Genomic DNA, 21556 nt, shown 5'->3' with positions numbered 1-21556 from the left:
CATCCAATGTCTTCTATACCTTTGTCCATCCTAACCCCAATCCATTCCCCACCCATATCGTCTTCTCCACCCCTCTCCCACCCCATCCATCGTCTTTTAAGATTTTTTGTTGCCCTTCTTCTTTGCGACAACATGAATCGTGATTTTTTTAATGGTTTGAAATTTGTTTTTTTGTGAAATCTCTTCGTATTAAAGTTCGCTTTTTTTGTCCATAGCATGATCAAAACTATTTCTCCATGGAAGGAGTTCAAGTTTTGAGAGATGGTGGCTAAAAATGAGGAAGAAAATGAAATAAAATAAAATAAAAATGATTAAATGAGCCTTTCACGAGCTGACACTATGTCATGTCAGTAAAAAGTGTTAAAATGACACAACGAGACATGACATGAGGTGTCTAAAATAAACAAAACTTAGTTAAAGCGTCTAAGTGAAAATTACTGCCAAGTTTAGGGGGCCATCGATGGATTAGACCTTTAATTATTTATAATGTCCACGTAGACACATATATACCTTTAAAATACACTATTAAATAGTATAGGGGATAAAAGGTCCTTTCCAAAGTTTGATATCGTAACAACAATTTCGGCCAAAATTAAAGTATTTTTCAGACTATTTTCCTATGTAAAATCATACTGCATAATTATGAGAATGCACATATAAAAATATTTAAGCTAAATAAGATGATAATTTTATTTTTAAGAGTTATTAATTAAAACTTGTAAAGAAAACATAAAAAACCTAAATAAAATGAAAAATATTTTGTAAACAAACAACTTATTCTTAGAAATTACTCATACATATTATTTGGATTTGACAAACCAAATGACCTTTAATATAATCTTAGTATCTCTTTAAACTAAACAAACCATAAGTTTTAGCACTAACTTTATCTTTTTTGCTTATTTATTTTGCAATAAGTTATCGTATAATTAGTATCGGGAAATTATGTGTGCCAAATAATGGAATAATGGTATCAAAACTAATTATTCTAACTAAAATAATAAAAACAATCAAATATTATAGTAATCCCATAAATAATATTTTACCAAAAATTTAATGTCATATCATAAGGGAAATTAATTTGGAGACCTCGAAGAAATATAGTTTCTTTATAATAAACTTTCCATAATGTACTAAGGAAAGAACAATAAGACAATAAAATAATGTAATAATCAAAATACTCACAGGTCAATTATAGGTGACAATTGAAACTGAATAACAAGAATTACGGGAATTGTGCTAATACCACGAATAAGAAAGAATATCCAAATAGGAGCATCAAGCCTACCCCAAAAACAAGAGAATGTTCAACTACCGACTAAATTTCTATTCTAAATTGCAAAATTTAAACCCTAACTCCTATTCAAAGTCATTTCCATGGTAAGCTCAAGATGTATCATTTTTTGTTTAAACACCTTCACCAATGCTTCTTTAGTCTACCTTTATCTCTCATTATATCCGTTATTGTCAACATCTTGCACTTCCTCATAGGAGCATCTACATTTCTCTTCTCCGCATGCCTAAATCATTCTTACTTTGCTCAAATCGTTTTCATGTCAAATAGTATCAATTTTCTTAAAAAATAGAATCAAAACCTTAAGAATATTGATTAATTTTAACTGATTTGGTTCAGTTTCAATTTGTAAGGAAAATTTTAATCAAATCATGAACAGTGCCCTTACTAATAGGATACATAAATATCCAATTTAATAGTCAAAGCAAAAATTAATCTTATTGAAAACTACTTTTATTTTAAAAAGAAAAAAAAAGAATCTTATCTTTTTTTAACAGTACCTTACTAATAGGATACGATAGTGTCCAATTTAAAAGTCAAAAAAAAATCAAGCTTATCAGTTATCAGCACATTACTTTTATTTTGAAAAGAAAAAAAAGTTGAATCTATTTTTTTTCCTGAAGTTTTTATTTAAATGAGTCACACAACATTATTTAAGAAGAAGAAGAAAAAATGAAAAAATTAGGGAAAAAAATTAATTAGAAAAAATGTCAGAAAAAAATACGACAAAAAATTTAATTAATTTAAGAAGAAGAAAAAAAAGAAGAAAAAATTAGGAAAAAAAAATAATTAATTTAAGAAGAAGAAAAGATTAGGAAAAAAAATTAATTTAAGAACAAGAAAAAAGTAAGGAAAAGAAAATGTCAGAAGTGGGATTTGAACCCACGCCCTCTTACGAAGACCAGAACTTGAGTCTGGCGCCTTAGACCACTCGGCCATCCTGACTTTCTGTCACTAAATGCAAAGTTAACAAATATATTAAAAACAAACCATAAAACTTTGTTCATATATAACAATATAGTTTTTAACTATTTTAATTGAAATCAACAATAACTTTGGCGGTCGTTTGCACTATCATTCTTAAGCATAATATAATGTATTTAGATAGTTTTGAATATACATATATAGAGTGTGTGGTCAAATTGAATATGTTATAAATGGAAAAAAATAATAATTAAAATAGGAGGCATTCATAGTGTCTTTTAATAATTGTACCTTTATTACACAATTAAGACATAAGATATGAAATCAAGTATATATATATGGATCGCTGTTTAAGGGAGGAAACTAAATAAAGTGAAAAAAGGTAGAGTTGATTAATGAAGATTACAAATTCGATTATAAGTATGAAATTTATAATATCGTTATTATTTCTGGTTATAATATAACTAGTGAATTTGATCGCGCTACGTGCGATTTTAAATTTTTTATATAAATTGTTTTTATATATTTCTAATAAAATTTACGCACAAATTATACTTTCATTTCAATTATTTCTTTAAAAGATCTTTAATTTATATATTATTTATTATTTATAATCACTTAAAAAATTTTAATCTTCTATAGATACTCGTGTAATAAACTTATAAGTGAAAGAAAAAAAATATTTATTTTTCTTAATAGAAAGTAGAGAAAGAAAAGAATTTCAAGAAATTTGTATATATTTTGAGCATATATATAAAATCGTTTTTAAATTTATCTTCTTTTAAAAAAATGAAGAACCACAAATACATATACAAATATACTTATCAAAAAAAGAAGAAAAAAATAAGAACCACAAAGTATATTGTCTATATCGATTTTTCGAACATTGAGACTAAATGAATCATAAGAAATTTGGAGAAAAATATTATTATACTTTTTTTTTAAATAAACCAACAAATATTATAAATTATCTTACAAAATTTTTAAAAGTATTGAATTTGACAATCTCTATATGTATCTGGAGCTTGTTTTCTTTAGGGTGTTAGCCTCTTCATCCTCTCTCTTATAATTGATTTATCATATGCTTGTATTCCATTTAATGTAGTATATATTGTTACTTATGTTTGATTGAACATTGTTTGGTACAATAAAAAAAATTGCAAAATATATATGAATTATTTCAACTTCACTGCAACGATATATTTGTAATAAAAAAGTCAAGTTTTGTCTCTATTGTTAAATCAAAGATACATAAAAATAGCTCTCAAAATTACAGTGTCAATTAAGAAGTAGAAAAATGTTTATGATTTTGTAGAGTATATACATTCCGATCCCATTTTATTTTGTTTCTTATATTTTGTTTGAGAGTTAAATTATATGAACTTTCACCCTTGTTATATTTAATATGTATTTTTTATCATATTAATGTGAGAAACATTGAATCTTATAGTATTTTTCGTACATATTTTAAAATATTTAAATTTTAATTCTAAAATAGTGAATTAATCTAATTCAACTGAGCATTGAGAATAGTTAAATTAACCATAAAAAGATAAAATATGATAAGTAAAATGAACGGAAGCAGTAATTACTTTAGAATTTAACATTGAGGTAGATGTTATAGGTCGAATATATGAGACTCATTGATGTAGATTATTATAATACATGATATCAAAATTTATCAAATATTGAGTAAGAAATATTTTAATAAAGAGATTTCAAAGTAGTTCTCAACCAAAAGAATACATCAATTATTTAGTAATTGAACTATATTATGAGACTCCTTGATTTATCAAAATATCAAGATTTGAATGTTGAGTAAGAAATAGTTCTCAATCAAAAAAATACATACCTTAATTTGATCGTAAGAATGAATTCATTAAGTTGTATCAAAATAGAATATCTAATATCACATGAATTTCTCAAGATAAAGTATGAAAAATGCAAATTTAAAATAAAATACTGTAAATTTGCAAAGTAAAAATTGATATTATTCCTTTGAGTTATAACACGTAATCCTACCCCAATTTAGTATAAAATAATATTAAAAAATATAAAGAATATATTTAAACAAACTTAATATACATATCACACAATTTTTTTTTTTTGACTTTTTGTGTGTGTGTAAAATTAGACATTTTAACCTTTAGGCATAAACGCAACAACTTGCAAAAGTGAAGCTTAACAATCACAAAAAATAAATAAGGAATATCAAAGAACATAAAGAAACACATACATAAGACATTAAATATATTAATTGTTTAATTTAATTGGATTATAATTATTGTTCAATATTCACCCATGAAAAAATGAGCTTAACGGATGTAAAATGTAAAATGTATCAATTATTTAGTTTAAATAATAATGACTTTTGATCTTTCTAAATTAATGTAAGTGATGTATAATTTGTAGGTTTTTAAAAAAATTATATAAATGTAAAAAATTAAGAAAATGTCAAAAATTGAGAAAATAAATAAATGTCATTCTTGACTCTAGAAGCATGCCACATCACCTATCCTACGATAACATTATAAGAAGAAAGCTGAAAACAGAAAATCAAATAACACATTTGTAGTTTACTTTTTTGTACATATAATTTAATAGAAAAAAGTTTTATATTTAAAATTCGTGATGAACTTTAAATAACAGACTACTTACAAAAAACAACAAAAAATCTTAAGCACTTCAACTAAAATATATATAAAATTAGGGAAACAACATTAAACTTGTTACTCATCATGTGGAGGATAAAAACATTTCTTTAGTCTCGAATCTTGATTATTTTGCGCTCCTCTAACATGCTCCTTTAAACATATACCTGCAAAATAAGAAGTTCAAGTCCATATGTTGGATCCAATCAGTCAGTACATGTAAAAACTGAAAATGGAAATTTGAAAAAAAAAACCATTCAAACAAAAATATTTAACCATAATATCCTAAATCATTGAGATGATAGCAATTTTTGTCATATGTAATAACAAACTACTTACAAAAAAAAAATAAAATCTTAAGCACTTCAACTAATATATATAAAATTAGGGAAGCAACATTAAACTTGTTACTCATCATGTGGAGGATAAAAACATTTCTTTAGTCTCGAATCTTGATTATCTTGCGCTCCTCTAACACGCTCCTTTGAACATATACCTGCAAAGTAAGAATTTCGACTCCATATGTTGGAACCAATCAGTACATATAAAAACTGAAAATGAAAATTTGAAAAAAAAATATTCAAAAAAAATATTTATCCATAATATCCTAAATCATTGAGATGATAGCAATTTTTGTCATATGTAACATGTATTTCAGATACTTATATAGTGATAGATGAAGTCATGAGAATTAAATACAAGGAAGATAAAAGATCATTTTATTTTGTAGAATAGCCCTTTAGGCGGAGTTATTAGAGGATTAATGATAGTCTTTTGAGTTTCATAAACTGATTTTTTTATGAGAAATAAAGAAGAGTTAAGAAGGGAGGTATAATTAAAAAATATAATTTTAAAGTGATTTTTAACCTAGCATATAAATAAAGAATAAATTTTTAAAAAATTTAAAAAAAGATAAATACGAATGGTGGCCATTGAGATTGTTATTTGCCACATCACCTAATCTTTTGTTTAGCTTTATTATATATATAATTTTTTTTATTTTTAAAAAATAATAAAAATAGAAGGTATAAATTATAATAACAAGAAAAACTAAAAAATTTATAATAATATAAAATTAAAAATAATATGTAGAAAATGGTCATTAGGAAAAAAATATTATAAAAATAATTTTTTACGTTTGAGGCAATAATTAATAGTAAAATATATATACACATCAAATTATTGTGTAAGAAATAATTTAAAAAGCCATATTTTTAAAAAAAAATAGAAAATATTTTTCTAATCATTGAGGCATGCCACATAGACGGAATGAAGATCCTCATTTATATATATATATTGATTCTATATCTATTTTTTTTTGTGTGTGTGTGATCGATAATAAATATTTTTAAAAAGGAACGTCAAAAATTGACATATTAAACAGAAAAAATAAAACAAAAAAAAACACATAAGAAAAAGGGAAGAGATAAGACATATTAAGGAGGTTCACAACTAATTTTATGCGTTAATGACTACTTAAGGTTGTAAAGTGTCACGACCCGGAACGAGTCGTGAGTGACACCTACACTTAACCCCCTAGGTGGGCGAACCAACGAATTTAACCCCAACTTACAAACTACAAGCATAATGCGGTAGCTCAAAAACTTACTTAATATCTTTTTCCAAAACCTGAAAGTCATCACAACAAGGACATCTAATCTCCAATTACTTCTAAGAGTATCAAAGACACAAAAATAAATGAAATAAAGTAATTTGTGTCCGGAAACTAAGGACATCAGGTGATGACTGAGAGAATCCAACCCAAGCTCGAATGAATAGCTCACCCTTGAACTTGATATGCCGAGACTTGATAGAGCTGAGGGCGATTAAAATTTGTCGGTACACTTGTTGCACTCCATAAAAGGAAAACAAAGAAAAATACAAGTAGGGCTCGGTACGAGGCAACATGTACTGAGTAAGTATCATCGGTCAACCCAAGATAGTAACTAAAATACAAAGAATAATAGTATAAAATCAACTATAGTACTTAATAGGTGATAAGCAACAAACAACATGAACAAGTGTCAACAACATTAAAGTAAGTACATAATAAGTCAACCATATCAAGATCACACATGAGGACTCATGCCTCCAAACCAAACCATTTTTGGACTTGAGTTCTTTGAGATTGAGTACCTTCCGTTAATTTAACATGTTTTCCTTTAATATTATCGTGTCGGAACGTGACACTCCGATCCAAGAATATCGTGTCGAAACGTGACACTCCGATCTAAGAATACCGTGTCGGAACGTGATACTCCGATTAAAGAATACCTAGAAGAAATGTGATACTCTGATCCAAGAATATTTGTATCGAAACGTAACACTCCGATCCAAGAATATTGTGCCGGAACGTGACACTCCGATCCAATAATATCATTAGTTTATTATTTGATATCACCACTTTTCCATTCGTAAATAATATTTCATCGAGTTTTGTTTATTCAAGGCATCACTTCGATAAAGAGGGTTCAAGAATATAAATTCCACGGTGTCAGGATTTCAGACCAATCACAAACACACAACCAAGCCACACAATCACACAATCAAGTACATAGAAAACTTCACAATATCATTTAATACATATCAATCACTATTAAGAGTTTACTATCAAATAACATAAACCATAACCTACCTCCACCGAAGAACCGAAGTCAAGAGAGCTACGTCATCAATATTTTTCCTTTCCTCAATGCCTTCGAACCTTCCCAATCTATCAAATATATTTCCATAGTTTGTAAGTTAACGAGTCTATCGATACCCATGTTACTATATGTCTAGCCTAGATCCAAAAATTCACCCAATTTTATAATTAATTTTCCTAAAATTTAAGCCTAAGAGTAAACCTTAATTTCTCAAAATAACATAACTTAAATGGTATTCAACTCATATAATATATTAAATATTTTATTACTTATCTCAATATATTAATACCTAAATCATAATATGACAAATGAAAAACAAATACAATTAATTATTAAGAGTTGAAGCCAACTAGTATTAAAATAGTGGCGACAACTAATCCTAAACTAAAAGTACAACCCTTACTCTAAGTCGAATCCATGACCACAACTTGCCATGATTCATTGGATCACCAATTATCGTAATGAACTCATCCTTATAACCAACCATTTATATCCTCCACAATCTATAATTATCCACTAACATAATTAACTATGTCTTTAAGAATTAATAACCTAACAACGTAAAATATTAAATTGTTTCTCTCCAATCCACTGACTAACTAAAATTACAGTAACCATATGGAATTTCAATCTTAATAATTTTAACTTCTTATCTATTTCAATTATTATAGTAATAATAACAATATTATATGATTGAAAGAAGCAAATCACAATAGCCCTTAAAGACCAAATAACATTTCCTCAATATTATATTATTATTATTATTATTATTATTATTATTATTATTATTATTATTATTATTATTATTATCCCTACAATCATCACGGCAAACAATAACATAACGATTTGATCCAACTAAATCAATAAACATAGGATGCCCAGGAACCAATTTCTAGTGTAACTCTTTTTGGATCAAAATATTAATTTTATATTGTGATCCATCAAATAAACAACAAATCTAGTATTGAAAGCTTAAAAACTTTTCTCATCTAAAGCGCTTATTGAATTTGTTTTTGACCATCGCGCGACTCTTTTTTTTCTTTCTTCCGTAGATTATTTACTAACCTAATTATTATATGGCTAATTATAAAAATAGTAAAAGTGACTCACCATTAATTATTTTTTTAACCACAAACTAAAATAATTATTTAAACTGCCCCCCTTAATTTTATTATTGTAGTTACGAATAGTCCAAAATACCCATTTAAAATCTTGAAAGAGTCTTTTATGAAATAAAAAATTCTAGTACTCAAAACGATCAAATGGGCCATTGCATTAGATACCAATTTACCAATCATTCGTCCTCGAACGATCAAAAGAAGGCAAGGCAAGAAAGGATAGTTGTCTCAACAATTCATTCAAAATAGTAATACCCAAGGTCTTATCTCAAAAGTATTAAACCAACCAATTGGAGATCTACGTCTCCTCTCACACTATGCCTCTAATAGAGTTATATCAATATTCAAGTGGTATCTATGGTTATATGTTTTCTCAATAATCATCAAGCTAATCGTACGCACATATGCAACATGTTCTCAAGGACCTCGACAGAACCATTAGATGCTATCTTATCTCACATAATCACGATAAAATGTTGAATCAATACTGATTCTAATCAGAAGTGAATAACCAACCACCACACTCAAAATACACAGATCATCATAGATCTTTATCAAGATTTCATTCTCACAACATAAACTTTTCACGGGCTTATGTTATATATAAAAATGAACTTTATACATAAGGTACTCATCAAAGGAAAATTAAACTTATCTAACCTCAAAAAGAAAATGATCAAGTAATTATCCATCGAGCAATATACCCAAGCATACAAAACTTCTAACAATACTATCCAAATGCAAGATTAGTAGCTATCATAGACAAACCTTAGGAATGACAAAATTAGACCCAATGGTCCTAACATTCAATCACACATAGCCAAAACATGATACCAATGATGAGATAAATCTTAATATCGAACAACTTTAAATTTTCATGGTAACTATATATCCTATAAATTCTCATAAGTAAAGTTGTGAGTGTAGAATCAGTTGTATACTTCAACTATCCCAAACAACATCAAATCTCCCATAACTGGAATGAACAAGTCTAACCAAGGTTGTCACCCTACGAGGAGGACAATCATAGAATTATACACCTGATCCACTACTAGGGACTCACCCATGTAAGTGAAAACATGGATGGGAATAGGTAGTGAATCATACTCCAATTCATGTCCAAGACTAAATAGGTAGCCACATAAGAATGTTCAGAATAAAGGTCGAATAATTCAACATATTCCTTACATAGAGCTCACATCAAACATTTAAATTCATCTGGCTCTATCTCCATGATCTTCTAGCTACCCACAATCACCAATTTAGTCCTTGTTATAATTGAAGACATATTCTTGATTTATCGAACCTCATATCCACTGAAGTCAACACTCTTAATACTAACAAAACATCATAACCACATCGATCATCTACCTTACTTCCCAACCATAATTAGTATCTAAATATTCTTTTCAAATATATATTCAAACTATGACTATCTCTATTTCTATATATGTATTTCATGACAAATACGAATCCCAACCAGGGCTAATAACACTAACTTCAAATTTGATTGTAACTTTCAATCGGGATAAAAATTATTAAATCACACCCAAAGTCAACTTCACACCACTTTCACATACCATGTCTTAGCTGTCATTCTAAACCATCGCATACCTCATGCCAACACTCAGAAAAATTCTTGGTCACTCAAATTATTCTGTATACTAAAAAAAGCTCATAACCTCTATTCACCATCAAATGTCTATGTAACACTTCATAACTTTTTATGTAGTCCCATCAATAGAGTATTATTAATCCAACTCTAAATTCTTAATAACCATGTAGAATTATATCTCACTCTGTGCATCATTCTTAAGTCATCTATCTTAATTTTGGCAATCTAACCCCACGTAAAATTATAAATTTCTCATACCTCATTGTTTGTTATCCAAATCAAAACTCAATTTTTATAAAAGTCAATGACAAACTCCTAGAAAGTCTATACCGAACTAGTTCACATCTCACAGTCACAAACTCATCGACAAACATAGTACAACTTTCAACTACACCCTAAGGATTTATACGAGGGGTCTCATAGTGCAAAATTTCAAATATCTTGATCCTTCAATATATCAGACTCTTGTTAATTTCTCTAGCTCGCTTATCGATCTCATCCTTTTACTGACAACACATGACATTTTACCTTATACTAAACCAACACTTTTAAGTGAAACCTTTCCTTAGGTCTTTTAACTGTACAATTCAACCATACATAAGTTCTTCCAAATGCCTAACACTCGATGCGATCGTTTATTATCTTACCAATCTATATCTTAGACTAAAATACTTCCACGAATGGAGACTTACAATGAAAAACTTTAAAACCTAACTGTGTAACTCAATCTCCTATCTATCAACATAGCTCATACCTTAGAGATTTTTATGAATTCATGTATCTTAACTTATCATCGATCTCCTCTTCATCAATCTTTCATATCCTTTGCAAAAAAAAAAATAAAATTCAAATGTACTCATTACCAAACTCACACAACAAAAGAACTTTTCATGACACTCAAGTTGGACATATATACACTTTTTTCTCAAGTCTTATCCACTAGTTTTTTTTCATTCTGATGAAAATGTGTTACTATTACCATAATCAGAGCAAACGGATATAATTATGCAACTCTGAACCCAATTATCAATCCCATTGAAGATACCCTTTAAGTCCTAGCAATCGGAGAAAATATTCTTACTCTTACCCCTTTTCAAAGGCTATTCTCCTCCCACTAACTTTTTTTTATATGACTCTTTGTCCTTTAAACTATATTCAAAATTTATCTCAACATCTCCTAAAACTTTTCACATAAACACATTACTCATCAAATAGTAGAAAGTCACAACCTTAGATACTCGCAAGTCTTTATTATTATATAAAATTTATTTAACCACCAAATCCTAATTATATAATTTTATCTCAATCACAATTCCTCACGAATTTCATTTACCATCATGCTCAGTTAGCCCTTGTCTTCACCACAAAGTGAACCTTTTTTCCTGACCGACACCTTAAACTCATGTATAAATTCAAGGGACTAACCTAATATTATACGCACTTTCTTACTAAAAATTCTCAATTTACATAGCCCAAAGTATACTCACAAGGACTTTCTTTTCCAATAAGTTTGTCATTCTAGTATCAATCTACTTTTTGAAGCTTAAGATAAAATTGTCAGTACTCCTTTAGAATCCTCAAGATACACTTCACAACCTAGTTGCATTAATACCATAAATATATCCACCACTAAAATCTTTCTTAAAAATAAAGCCTAACTCAAGCGTCTGTAGTAACAATCTAATTGACTTCTCAAATGAGAATGCAACACAAAATCTCATTATCTAAATACGTCTTATAACTGATAACTCCTGAAATAGTTAGTATTCACACTTGACAATCGACGTATTCATTTTCAATAACAATATTATCATACTTTAAAAGTTCGTTATATCTGTCACTAGAACATATCTTACCTATCGAAATTGTACACCAATAGCTAACATATTTCTATCCATTGAATAGATCCAAAACATTATTAAATTCATTCTTAGATCAGGTCGTTAACAAAACTAACACACATCATAACTTTTTTCAAGTAAACATCTAGATTATTGTGATAGTCGTATCATGACTTTTTGTGTATATCTAATATATGAAATCATCATATAGATTCTGTCCTCGCTTGCATCAACATAATTTCATCATTTGGTATGCAACACATATATCTATGATAACTTTATTAACTGCATTTTCAAGGACATAAATTTTTTTTCTAATGTTGTTAATTTAATTTATAACACTCTTATACTATTCATATGTGAAATAGAGTGAAGAAGTTTAGATATCAATTTGTATCGCCTAGATACCAATTGGATTGAAGTAGTAGCACGAAAGAAAGAAGGAATGAAGTTTTCCTAAAGTCCTATAGTCTCTCGAAGAAAAGTAAAGGCGTCCCCATACCGTTTCGCAAGACTCTACTAGACTTGTCCTTGTGTGATGAGATCACCGAACCTAATGCTCTGATAACAAATTTGTCACAACCCTAAGCGAGTCGTGAGTGACACCCACACTTAACCCCCTAGGTAGGAGAACCAACGAATTCAACCCCAACTTACAAACTACAAGCATAATGCGGAAGCTCAAAAACTTACTTAATATCTTTTTCCAAAACCTGAAAGTCATAACAACAAGGACATCTAATCTCCAATTACTAAGTCTGAGAGTATCAAAGACACAAAAATAAATGAAATAAAGTAATTCGTTTTGAAAACTAAGGACATAGGTGATGACTGAGAGAATCCAACCCATGCTCGAATGAATAACTCACCCTTGAACTTGATATGCCGAGATTTGATAGAGCCGAGGGCGATTCAAATTCGTCGGTACACTTGCTGCACTCCATATAAGGAAAACAAAGAAAAATACAAGTAGGGCTTAGTACGAGACAACATGTACTGAGTAAGTGTCATCGGCCAACCCAAAATAGTAACTAATATACAAAGAATAATAGTGTAAAATCAACTATAATACTTAATAGGTGATAAGCAACAAACAACATGAACAAGTGTCAACAACATTGAAGTGAGTACATAATAAGTTAACCATATCAAGATCACACAGGACTCATGCCTTCAAACCAAACCATTTTGGGACTTGAGTTCTTTGAGATTGAGTACTTTCCGTTAATTTAACATGTTTTTCTTTAATATTATCGTGTCGGAATGTGACACTCCGATCCAAGAATATCGTGTCGAAACGTGACACTCTAATTTAAAAATACCGTGTCGGAACGTGACACTCCGATCCAAAAATATCGTGTATGAATGTAACACTCCGATCCAAGAATACCGTGTCAGAACGTGACACTCCGAATAAAAAATACTGTGTCGTAACGTGACACTCCGATCCAATAATATCATTGGTTTATCATTCAATATCACCACTTTTCTATTCGTTAATTATATTTCATCGAGCTTTCTTTATTCAAGGCATCACTTTGATAAAGAGGGTTCAAAAATATAAATTTAATGGTGTCAGGATTTCAGACCAATCACAAACACACAACCAAGCCACACAATCACACAATCAAGTACATAGAAAACTTCACAATATCATTCAATACATATCAATCACTATTAAGAGTTTATTATCAAATATCATAAACCAGCCTACCTCCACCGAAGAACCGAAGTCAAGCAAGCTACGTCATCAATATTTTTTCTTTCCTCAATGCCTTCGAACCTTCCAATCTAATCAAATATATGTTCATAGTTTGTTAGTTAGCGAGTCTATAGACACCTATGTTACTATATGTCTAGCCTAGATCCAAAAATTCACCCAATTTTATAATTAATTTTCCTAAAATTTAAGCCTAAGGGTAAAACTTAATTCCTCAAAATAACATAATTTAGATGGTATTCAACTAACATAATATATTGAATATTTGATTACTTATCTCAATATATCAATATCTAAATCATGATATGAGAACTGAAAAACAAATACAATTAATTATTAAGAATTGAAGTCAACTAGTTATTAAAATAGTGGCGACAATTAATCCAAAACTAAAAGTACAGCCCTTACTCTAAGTCAAATCCAAGACTACAACTTGCCATGATTCATTTTTATCACCAATTATCGTAATGAACTCATCCTTATAACCAACCATCTGTATCCTCCATAATCTATAATTATCCACTAACATAATTAACTATGTCTTTAAGAATTAATAACCTAACAACATAAAATATTAAATTGTTTCTCTCCAATTCACTGACTAATGAAAATTACATCAACTATATGGGATTTCAACCTTAATAATTTTAACTTCTCATCTAATTCAAATAATATAGTAATAATAACAATATTATATTATTGAAAGAAGCAAATCACAATAGCCTCTAAAGACCAAATAACATTCCCTCAATATTATATTATTATGATTATTATTATTACCCTACAATCATCACGACAAACAATAACATAACGATTTAATCCACCTAAATCAATAAACATATGATGCCCAGGAACCAATTTACTAGTGTAACCCTTTTTGGACCAAAATATTAATTTTATATTGTGATCCATCAAATAAACAACAAATCTAATATTGAAAGCCGAAAAACTTTGCTCACCTAAAGCGCTTATTGAATTTGTTTTTGACCATCGTGCGACTCTTTTGTTTTTTTACCTTTCTTCTGTAGATTATTTACTAACCTAATTATTATATGGCTAATTATAAAAATAGTAAAAGCGACTAACTACTAATTATAATATTATTTTCTTTAATCACAAACTAAAATAATTATTTAAATTGCCCCCCTTAATTTTATAATTGTAGTTACGAATAGTTTAAAATATTCATTTAAAATTTTGAAAGAGTCTTTTATGAAATAAAAAGATCTAGTACTCAAAACGATCAAATGGGTCATTACATAAAGGTAATGGAGATGTTTGGATACCATTTTTAAAAATGATGGACATTACAATATCAACAATTTAGTAATTAGCTACCTTTACAATACTAAAATATTGTGTTTTTGTAAAGGGAAAAAACAATCTAAATAAATTAACATATGTTTCAGAATAAAACTAAAATATTACATTCACACGGTGAAAAAACCTTATAAACAAACATGAAAAAATAAGGTGTATTGAAAGAGACTCTTACGATCTTAATCAATTGTCTCGTCAAATCTTGAATACAAAAGAACTCCTTAATAGGAATTGCTCCCTCGCGATGGAGCCTTACTCGTTGTGAATTCATATACAATCAGACTCTAATGTAGACACCAAATACAATATAGAAAACCAAAAAATATATAAATTATAAAAACAATATGTAGCTTTGCATGACAACCAAAGTTGACGTTGTTCTCACCTTCAGAATATTCCATTATAATTGATATAATTTCCATAGGAAGATCTTGTCAAATTATTTTGAACTTCCTGCTAAATTAGACGATATAAAGTTAGACATCTTTTTCATTAACTATTAAAATAATATTAGCAAATCATCAAATCAAATCCAAAGAAATTTATAAAGAGAGTGAAAAGATTAATGAAAAATTACAATGTAAAGTTAGACATCTTTTTTATTAACTATTAAAATAGTAATAGCAAATCATCAAATCAAATCCAAAGAAAATTATAAAAAGAATGAAAATATTAATGAAAAGTTAAATAGTAAAGTGTCAATTTATACGACCTTAATATTTTGGAGGTTGAAAAGCATTAATTCATAATTCAAAATTGTAAATGTTGTCACCAATCATTATAGCCTTAATTTAAGGACGGTTAAGGGTTATTAGTCAAAATTAAAAATTAGAATTTTAAACGTTATCTTTCCCAAAATTTAAATAATTAAAATCCATTATTTAAGAAAATGATTAAGAGCTACTAATACGTTCTCTTTCGCAAAATTTAATTAATTAAAATCTATTAATTATTATAGCCATAAATTGAGGAAATTAAACAATTTCTAATTAAAATCAATTTATGTCTGAAAAAAGGAAAAAAATCCTCCAAAAATTTGAGAAAATAAATAAATAGGCTTCCTAATCATTGAGGTATGCCACATCAGCATGGTGGAGATCCAACTTTATATTAATATATAGATTTTTATGAATTTATATTTTTTAAAAATAGTAACAATTAGCATAGTATCTTAATATAATCAAGTTAGCTTGTCTTTAGCTTTTTATTAATTTATGCAAAATGTTTAAAATGAATTCTCTTATATAATTTTTATTATATTTTTCATGATTCATATTTTATTGAAAATTTTAAAATAACTTCATATTAATTTTGATTATCTCCCACTGTTAAGCATATCTACAAATACATTTTAATGTTTTCAAGAATTGTTTTTAGTTTGACTTTTATTAATGATCTTGCTCTTATAATTTCATGCAAAAAAAACAAATCAATTATTCTCTTTTATATATCTTATTTGTATCATTATTATTAGAAGTAAAAATAATCACCAAAAGTAATCTTTGTGGATAGGTTTTGCATTACAAGATTAAAGTAGAGGACAATTAAGCTAAACATAAATAAAAGCTAAACATAATATATTTGATTAGAAATATTTTTTGATGTACTTTTAAGATGTCACAAATTTAAACATTAAGTAAGTGGGGGTTATGAGGGTATAAAGTTGGAGGTTATAGGTATTACTAATAAGTATTAATAAAGTATATAGGTTATGAAATATGAAGAGATACGAGTTTATGATAAAAATTAATTAAAATAAATACATAAAAATAAGAGAAAAAGTAAAAAAAAAACTACATATCTTTTTAATAAATAAAAATATGTTTAAGTAAAATCCTCCACCATTTTTATGGTTTAATTTTATTATATGACATATTTTCTTTTTACCTCATTTTAGAAATTTCAAATAAATTAAAGTCTCTAAATATGCTTCTACTAATAAACATTATTTTTAGTGATTACTATTATTTTGAATAATAAATACTTTTTTCTCTTATTTTATATTTTAGGAGAGAAATCTATTAAGAGAAAAATTAATTAAAAACAAATTTAAAAGGGACATAGAATTAAAAAATTAATCAAAAGGAACGGAAAAAAATAATAAAATTGTCAAAAAAATTAGTCCTGCGGGTGTTTTAAAATAAAATAAAAATAGTTAATTTTTTGTTGATTAAATTCTCAAAATTGTGAAACAACTTTTTAGCCTATAAATAATTTCTGTATATAAATAATATAATAAATAATATAACGTTAAAATTATATATTTTTACCATATCATTGTTATGTGATTGTGAGATACGAAATTGTAAGAGAAATAATTTGATTCTTATCTATATAACATGTTTGTATTTAATATTTAGTATTTTATTTACTTTATATTGATATGTGATATATCGCTTTTTTTATTACTTATATTTATTATTTATTTGTATAACATTTTTATTATTAGTGAGGAGGAAAATATTGTTAGACGAAATTAAAAATAAGACATGTTGGCGTTTTTTCAATTAACTAATTAAGCTGATAAGGAACCAATCAGCTCTTATTACATTGGAGGTTTAATCGGAGAACGACAAACAATCCTTACAATAATAACAACAAAAAGACTTAAAATTATAGTTAACTAATTAAGCAAAAATATTAAAAATATTTAGTTATATATGATTTTTCAGGAAAGAAGGATCATGTTCCCAACATAACATAATTCACTTCTTCAAAATTTACAAAGTGAATAAAAACAATCAGTGTTTTTAGAAACTACAAGAATAAGAAAAAAAATCTCAAAAACTACAAAGAGAAGCAAAAGAGAAAATGAACAAATTATTTTTTCTATAAAAAAATCATGATTTGTATCATCAACAATCCAAACTAATAATATCAAATGTATAATTATAACAGAACAAAAGTGATAATGATAATTAGACATGTCAAATTATTTTACCTCACGAAATCAAACTATGCAAAATATCTAACATTTTCCATTATATCTCTCTCTCGTGCAAAAATCAGATCAAAGAAGACAACAAAAATTAAAAAATCAAAGAAACAAAGATGAAGAATAAGAAAAATAAAAATAAAAATGACCATCATACATGTCTCAAAGTGAGATTTTATAGGTATAACATTTAGGAGTTATAATTTTTCATATTAAATAATTTGAAGGTTATGACTATGAAAGGTTAGGAGTTANATATATATATATATTATCATTATTATTAAATTAAAAGATTAGGAGTTATATATATTATTAAAAAGTTAGGAGGTGTAATGCTCATTAAGTAACTTATTACTAGCAATATATATACAGACATAATATTATTGTGTAAAGAATTTAAAAAATCCTAATATTTTATTTTAAAAATAAATATTTTTCTAATCATTGAGACATGTCACATAGGCGGAATGAAAATCCACATTTATATTGATATATCTCCCTTATTTAGAAATGGGACTTGAGTGGGACGAACACTGCAGCAAATTGTAGTACCAAATGTTACATGAGATGTACTATCTAGAATTCAACTTTTTAAAGCTTTTGTCTTTTCATATAGACATGTGTATTACATGCAGTTCCCTGTTTTGTTTCTTTTTGGACATTTGCCTACTTTTTCTATTTTTTGTTTCTTCATTCTTTCCTGCTCTCACTTACATCTTCTCTCTTCTTTGTTTAATAATAATGGTCTTCATAAATTCTTTGGTAATAATCGAGTGGATTTTCTGATAATATTGTTTTTATTATAATTGGTACTAATTTGATAGATTTTATATTTGTTACTTTCTAATGTTTTGAATATAACTATTTGCTAGAATTCAATAGTTTTACTTGATCGTATAGAAATTTAAAAATGAATTGTGCATCAAGGATGTTTAATGTTATGTTTGAGTCATTTTATATGGAGTATTTGATTATTATTTTTTTCCTTGTAGAAAGCAAAACTCTTAGAGACCAACTTGGTTCATCTGGTTAAATGTTAAGTCTTTAAAATGCTAAATATGCTTTCGAGTACTATTATCAAGTTGCTCTTCCTGCTCTCAAATTTCAAGAGTGTTTGACTATTTCTGTTCTTGTTGTCGATGTTTTCAAGTAATTATAGGTATATATATTTTTTGAATTTATTTTGTTCTTAGCTTCTTCTTTTTTCTTCATTGTTTCCAAATTTCACAATTTAATAAGATATGTGGTTTTAAATTTGCGGGTATCATTGGAAGACGAAAGCGGCAAAGAAACAAATGATGGTACTAATTTAATTTATTTTGAATTTCTTTTCTGATGAACTAGTACTCTGTTTGAATTAGATTGATAGTTCTGCGCATAACCTCTTTGATTTTCTCTCATGGAATAGACATTTATTGCAACTTAGATTATAAATCTGTGTCCCGTATTATTATACTTAGTCGATAAAAAAGAAAGCTTTATCCCATAATAAAAATACTCTCAAGAAGGTTCTTTGGCTTATTTTTGTTACTTTTGACTTTAAAATAAAATCTTATAAATATTTTTTAACTTTATTCAAACACTTCAAAACTGTCTAAAAGTTATTTTGACTTAAAAGCACCTAAAATAACCATGTCCAAACGGGCACTAAGAATGTCAAACCTTGTGAAATATTGTTTACAACCGTATATGTTGTAGTTCTTCTGATATTACATTCTCTAAATCAAATAATTGTTTAGAAAATTGGAGGTTCTTAGGATGTTGTCTTACGTTATAATATCTGCTAGCATGAAAACAGTAACTCTTGGATTAAAGAGTCCACAATACAAACTGATACTCGTGATTGAGTTTGTTATTGTTATTGTTAATCAAATGGTGGTCTACAGTAACAAGCATCTGTCTTTTTCCTTAACTAAAAGATATGTTGAATCGAAAGGAAGATAATAAAAAAGAAGAAGATAATGTTTGAGGCATATTAGCTTTTGTGCAAGACAACAATATGTTGTTCCTGATTCATTTTAAATTTCAAAGATTCTGGTACATGATAGCATTTGTTCAAATGTTTAAAAGGGGCACATACTTCAACTTAAATGTGTTATTTGTTTCACATAACTATTTGTGTGTACTTTAATAGCACATGTATTATATCTATAATTTCTCAGGTATGTAATTAACACAGAAGAGTAAAATATAAAAAGACAAATCTTCTCTCTTTTTTTTAAGACAAAAAAAATATATACATGATATTGAGTGCAACATCTGGACAAGCTAAAAGGAGGAGGAAAACAAATGTTTTTCGATAGGAATGATTAGCATATGATTACTAATTTGGGCAAATTGATGCGGTCTTCTTGATTTATGTTAATACTCATTGATCGTATCAACTCATGTTTATCTCTTTTATTTGATAATAATATACTATATAAACTGAAGCTCTCAATAATTGAGTCAAACAAAAGTTCAAATTCTTTTAAGATGATGTACCATTTTGTTTCAATAACAATTTTATCGCAAGCAAGCAAGTAGAGCAATGTATATGGAATAACCATTTATGATTTCTTTTAAGATAATGTAGCATTATAATGTTTTCCCTACCATTTCATTCCTAGAAAATTGGGGGGTTGAGAATTATTGATCATGATTTCTTTTGAAACACTTTTCTGATTGTTTTTTTTTTATTTAAAAAATCTAATTGTTCATGCAGTTTATAGGTTTTAATGATAATGATGTCTATGAAGGTGCTGGATCCTAATGGCCCCAATTTTTTGCTCTATAGTTTATATTTCATCATATAAGCCAAGTACTTGTATATTTTATTCTTGGGCATCTTTCTAATATTTCAGTAAAAACTATGCAGTACAAGATATTTTGGTTGAAGAATAGTGTTGACTGCTGGTGATCTATGTCAGAGTAGAGAGAAAATGTAACAACACATTTACTGATATGTAGTATATAATGAGGTCTACATCTCAAAACTAAAAGATATATTTGTCCCTTTCCTGTTCCTACTATATTGACCAACTGGTCACACAACTGAAAATAAAATCCTTAGAAGAAAAAGAAAACAATGACATTTTCTCCTTGCATATATATATTAATAACAGATAGTATTAAATAAATAGTATAAAATAATATTAGTATTTACTGTGTACTAATCCTAGTCCTATTAGGATTAGTACTCCTTAATACTAGTCCTATTAGGATTAGTACTCCTTCCTATATCTCCTATATATATCTCCCATGTATTCCCTTAACACTTCAATACAATCAATTCCTTCATGGTATCAAGAGACAGAAAACCTAGATCTTCTTTTCTCTAGTTTTTTTTTTCTCTCTTTAGGGCACCGATCGTTCCCTCTCTTCTCTTGGGCGGCGGCAGCCATGACAACCGAGGTGGATCCTCTCGATTCACTTCCTTCTGGCGTTAAACTCCTTCTCAGGCATCTTCATGCCCTGATTCCCGAAAAATTATCAGACATAAATTACCCTACAT

General features: G+C 27.7%; 1 non-coding gene across 1 annotated transcript; it reads right to left on the bottom strand.

Moving 5' to 3' along the window:
• Nucleotides 1–2155: 2155 nt before the first annotated feature.
• TRNAL-CAA lies at nt 2156–2239 on the bottom strand. The gene has a single exon. It is a non-coding gene; the product is annotated as a tRNA-Leu (tRNA).
• Nucleotides 2240–21556: the final 19317 nt, after the last annotated feature.

This window comes from Solanum pennellii, chromosome 10 (assembly GCF_001406875.1).
Source record: "Solanum pennellii chromosome 10, SPENNV200".
NCBI lineage: Eukaryota > Viridiplantae > Streptophyta > Magnoliopsida > Solanales > Solanaceae > Solanum > Solanum pennellii.
The sequence above is the reverse complement of the archived record's forward strand: the minus strand, read 5'-3'. Positions and strand labels throughout refer to the sequence as shown.